Here is a 6,000-nt window from a genome sequence, read left to right on the forward strand (position 1 = left end):
ATTTTCGAAGATAGCGGTATCTTAATATTTGTTAAGGGTTACCCGAATACATATAACGGAGAAAAAAAAATTGATTTTGCATAGATTTGACACTTCGCTATGAAAGTTGAGGGGCATCCAGGGTTCATGCACAATTATTTTTACCCTATGCGTAAATATATTTATGTACTTTTGTACGTAATTTAGGTCTATATTTACGATTAAGTCACCGCGTAATTGCTGTATTATAAGGGATTGATGCACAATAAAGGATTATTGTACAATAATTAAAACGCAACTCTATACATATGCTTTATAGGTTTTATATATTTTATAAGTTTGTAATACTGATGGCGAGGGAGACCGTAAGGCTAAAAAGTACCACTACAAAGTTTGTGATCGGTTTTGGAGGTAGCTGATACGGACCTTCGATAAAAGAATTCGTGACTATTTTTGTGACCAAGTTTAGCTGTCGTACTTTCTTTCTCAACATTAGCGACCGAACTTTGGTTGGAAATTAATTGCTCAGCATATTTTTCAAACAATTGACTTTTCTTTTAAAAGTTCAAGTTTGGTTTTGCTACTAAAAATTATTCAAATTATACAAATAAGAATCGAACTTATACTGATTTTACTAAAACTACAAAAGTACACACAAAGGTAAAATTATTTTTTTTTTTTCAAATAAAAACATGTTTAACTTGAAACATATTTTATTTATCTATTTATTATGTTTATTAATATTATTTTTTGTAATTGATCCAAATCGTTATCTATATGTAACACATGATGGTATTCTTGTGATCCATGAAGCGGCTGTAGTTTATTTGTGTATCTAATATTTTCTGTCCGTTTCGAAAAAAGAATGTAACATTTCTGGTAAAGAGAACTTTTAATATATTATGATTATAGTAGGCTGGTATTTTAGAGTGAACTAAAATCAAATAGAATTTATTTGAATTCAAGTTTAAATACAAATCGAATTCAAATTGAATAATTTAAATCAAAATCAAATTTGAATAGAATACAAATTTAAGTAAAAAATAAAAAATAAAATTTTGATTCGATTAACTCCAAAATTTGTTACTCGATTCGTTAAACACCCTTACGGACATTTGTCAAACTATTTGCAGGCCCACCTGACGATAATAAATTTAAATTCAAGGAATCTCATTAATCAACAATAAATGATATTGAACAAGCATTCAGCGTCCCAAAGCAGTGTTGGCAAATTGTTTGCAAGTGGGCACAACTTTGGACCAAAATAAAATTCAAAATGTATATGCTTGTGCGGTTTTACATAATTTGATCTTGTAGGACATAAGGTGTGGATTTGCCAAATCTCTGAAGATAATTTTCCATGGCTTATGTAGAGATCAACGATGAAGAAAAGCGTGAGGCGATTTGCAATTGAGAAACATTCGATTTAACAAGTTATGCAGGCTTAATTTGTTAACTAGACTCGATTCAGAAAACATTCCATTGGCAGATTAGCTGATTGAATACTAGTGGCAGATCTGTCTCGTTTTACTTAATTATAGCCTATTATTGGTTTTCTTGGGGATTACTTTGTAAACCAAAAATTTTCTCTATTATAGCATCTCTTGTACATGTAGTTCATCACGAATGAGGCAGATTGTAATAACAAAATACACTGGTTATAGCACATGGACGTAGGTCAAGCAATTATCTCTCGTGTTCATTCTCTTGTATATTTTCCTGCAATCGATTGCGTGTGCGTGTTTGATAATCAAATCCCTAACAAGTAATATATGAGCTATGACTCATTACACATGGGAAAAAAAATCAAGAAACGAGTCTCTGCGATCTAGGGTTTGTATTACCAGCACCATTAGCCGATAAAAACCCAACAATTGCCAAAAATAATGAAAGAAAAAAAAAGGAATCGTGAGGATACATACTGCCACCATCACCTATTGTCCCATAAAATTACTATTGTTCTTTGTAGACTGTTTGTCTGAGTTAACATATCACAATTGTTTGTGTTTGCACTATTGTCGTCATCATAATTTGGAATTGAGAATTAAAAGTCAAAAACAACGGCCATTTGTCACATCCTGACTTAGAGCCTAGAAGTGTGACATCCGGTTGGTAGCTGTTTTGTAAATATATCAGAGTTGTAGGTTTATTTTAGCGGAAAACTTTATAAAATATTAATTTACATTGAAAATTTACTCGGGAATTAAATACCCGAGTATTCGGTTACAAAATATTGTTTTTATATTATTACAAGGATTATATATTCAAAATTGAGCCATATTATATCGCGATCGTCTATCACGATGACTCTAATCCTTGTATATAGCCACCTGCACTTAAATACCTGCAATGGTTGGGTAAAATACGTTAGTGACGAGCTGGTAAAACGTTGACTGACTCTTAAAAGATTTTATAACAGTCGTTAAATACAAATATAGTTTTCTGTTACAGTCTCAGCAGGAATGCCGGTCATTTCCGGGATTTGTACCACCGCCCTAAACACACAATTCAAGAGTTCCCCGAGCATGTTAACCCGTTGGAGAACTGTAATCCCTACTTTAAACGATCACTCACGAATAATAATAATAATAATAATAATAATAACAACAACAATAATAACAATAACAATAACAATAACAATTAATAATAATAATAATAATAATAATAATAATAAGAAGAAGAAGAAGAAGAAGAGCAGCAACTCATCATAGGGCTTTGGTAATAGAGACGGTTTGGACGTTAGCAGGGCTTCGGGACTTTGTATCTTGCACGAACTTTGAGAAAACGAGTTGTTGGTTTGCCAGGAAGGTTGGGGCATGAATTCCAAGGTGATGTATGTGAAAATGAAGGTGTTTTGGGATGGAATGAGCTCAATCCTGTAGCCCCCCCCCCCCCCCCTTTATAGGCATTTTCAGGCTCCCATCGTGCAGCGCGATGGAGCTTGGGCTGTGGTCGTCGCGTATCGCGACGCTGCAATTCATGAGATCACGCCACGTGTTGACACCTGTACCCGGTTGCTTAATGTGGCCTTCGCGTATCGCGATGGTCTAGTTGGTTTGTCCATCGCTTAGCGCAACACCGCCATCTCCTCAATTTTGTTGAACTTCCATCGCATATCGCAATGGGATTCTACTTACCCCGTCACGTAGCGCGATGGGCTTAGAAATCCAGAATTTTCATTTTTAGTCCCATGAATTTAAGAAATGCCATTTTTGGCCCAAACATAGAGGAGAGGGTTTCGAGATGTTACACTATCCATATTTGAGATCATTAAATCATCGATCAATAAGTATAATCCAACCTGGCCGCCAAAAGTTTATCCAATGCCGCCGATCATATTTTGTTTCAAATGAAACTAGTGAATCAGGTTTGTGTTTCAAGTTCGTTTCTGTATTCTTATTATTGATTCAGTTTTAGGTTGGTTCAAGTAATATTGGTTGGTTCATGGTTTTGGTTTTTGGTTTTATCATTGAGTTTTGGTTTGGCGTGATTGCCGTGGGTTTTTTTGTTTTGTTTTGTGGTGTCCGAGATTCTTCAGACCGTGTTACAGTGATCCAAAATCAGTTTATCGGGTGTTATGCGAATGAGAATAACATGTTGAATGCCTTATCAATGTTTTGTAGAATAGTCGTTAAGTTCTTTAGGCTTGAGTCATTGTTGTGTCGCTTCACTGTCTTTGGATCCTATTTGTTTCTTATCTTGTCTTTTGAAATGGCAAAAGATAGGAAAGTTCAGATCAAAAGGCTTGAGTGTACAGATTATCTTATGTGGAAATTGTAGATTGAAGCATTAATGTGATGGACAGATCTAGATGTTCTTTTAATGGTGGAAAGACCAGATAAAAATGAGTCCTATAGAATGGGGGAAGATAGATAAGAGAGTCATGGCAACAATTACTCTTTTGTTGTTGATGTTGTGGTTTATAACATCATAAAGGAAACCGTAACACGTGGTATGATGGAGGCAATATTCAATATGTATAAAAAGCTTTCAACAATAACAAAGTCTTTCTGATTCGAGAGTTGGTTAGTACAATGACGACGGAAGGAAGTTCAGTCAAAATACACATCAATAATTGAATTTGATGTTGACCAAACTTAAGTTAGTGGGAATCAAATCCGAGGATGAGGTTCAGGCTTTACTACTGGTATCTTTATTACATGACAGTCGGTTCGAAACTGTTACAACCATTAAAAGGATGAGGGGCTCAGGCTTTACTACTGCTATCTTTATTTCATGACAGTCGGTTCGAAACTGTTACAATCGTTAAAAGTTTAGCAGATTCCAGTGGCTTCACTTTTGAGGGAATTCGAGATTTAACTTTGGGTGAACATGTCAGATAACGAAATTATGGTGAAACATTAAGTGAACAACTAATGTGGTCACACAAGGAAAAATAACAAAGGTCGTGGGAGCGGGAACATGAAAAGGAGCAATTCTAAGATTTATTAGGATGTGGTTTGTTGGAACTGCAAGAAGGCAACACACTTTAGTAATTAGTGTCTAAATATTAAGAATGATATGAAAGAAGTTAACACTGCAGAAGAATACGCAAATAATGATGCTCTAGTTTTTAGTGTAGAGAGCAATGTGACTTTGTGGGTCGTATATTATGGGGCTTCATTTCATGCTACCCACAATAGTGAAAAATTGTAGTATTTGAAGGAAAGTGATTTTGGTAAGGTAAGGCTGGCGAACACTGATGTTCTTGATGTTACAAGCATGGGTGACTCGGATTTAGTTGTTTCCACATGTTCATGGACCTTGGAGGATATTAGGGTAATTCTAAGCTTAAAGAAACAATTGATCTTTGGTAATTGGATTAATAGGGACATGAGGTTAAATTTCGGGAACATGTAGTGGAAAGTTATTAAGGGAAATCTTATCATAGATCAAGGAAAAAAAAAGAGATTTGTTTTACATGAATAGTTTACCATTCAAGAAGAAACCCTCCTAGTTTAGAAGAAAATCAAAGTCCTGTTCATAGAGTCTAGTGCACATAAGAAGGTTAGTTTTACATAAGAGAAATCCAGAGCCATATGTTAATGTCATATTCAAATTGAGCGTGCAAGGATAGGTTGAGAGAAACCATTGAGGGGTTTTCATGGAAGTAGGAGAACTAGAACTTGGCCGGTCAGAGCGGCCAAAGTTGTAACATTTCGGGTTTTCTTTTTTTCTTGTATTTGTAATCTTTGCCAGACCCAGTTCGTACTCGGGTAATTTAGAAATAGAATTTTCGCATTTTTAGTATATATTATTTTATTTATTAATTGATATTAACTATAAAAAATATACAAAATCATCCCTAAACTAATATTCTTAACACAATTGCATCCACAATTAGAGTTAAGGGACCAAGTTGCAAGTTGTGTTCAAAAAATGCGCAATAAAGTTTTAATCTGCTATTTATGAGGTTTAAGTCAAGTTGGGATGGTTTGATCCGGTAAAATCTAAAATAAACCAGGTCTTGACTTTGGGTTCCATTAGACTATATAATAATAATAATAGTTGGATCTTACTTGTCCTGACAAAGGCATGGGTTTAAGTGGACACAATATCGGTGATCATAGCTTTTGCGTTGTTCTAAATTTAAGATAATCTCATATGTTTTTAAGACTGCATTTCTCCGATCCTGACACCATTGCAACTAAACTTTTTCAGGGGGGAGGGGGATATTTGATATAACGCTTAATATAAATAAATCCCTTGTATATTTTATATAATATTTTATTAGTTTATGTTCAGTTTTTATTAGAATTTGTATATTACTAACATATTTGAGTAATGTAGGTCCCGAGATTTGTTCGTGGTTAAAAAAGGCGAAAAAAGAGCTAAACCAGAGAACCGGAGGATCAGGAAACGAACCAGACCGCATCAGGAGTGAACCGGACCGGACCAGACCAGGCCACCCCTCCTCTTTGCCAGAGCGTCACGCGACCAGGAGGGGAAAAGCCCGTCGCGCGGCGCCGCCACACCAATATTCCAGAATCTTTTATTTTGATTAGTTTTGGGCGTTGGAAA

The sequence above is a fragment of the Bidens hawaiensis genome, unplaced genomic scaffold (genome assembly GCF_021521415.1).
Source record: "Bidens hawaiensis isolate Kalapana, Puna unplaced genomic scaffold, B.hawaiensis_p1.1 tig00006390_1, whole genome shotgun sequence".
NCBI classification, from domain to species: Eukaryota; Viridiplantae; Streptophyta; class Magnoliopsida; order Asterales; family Asteraceae; genus Bidens; species Bidens hawaiensis.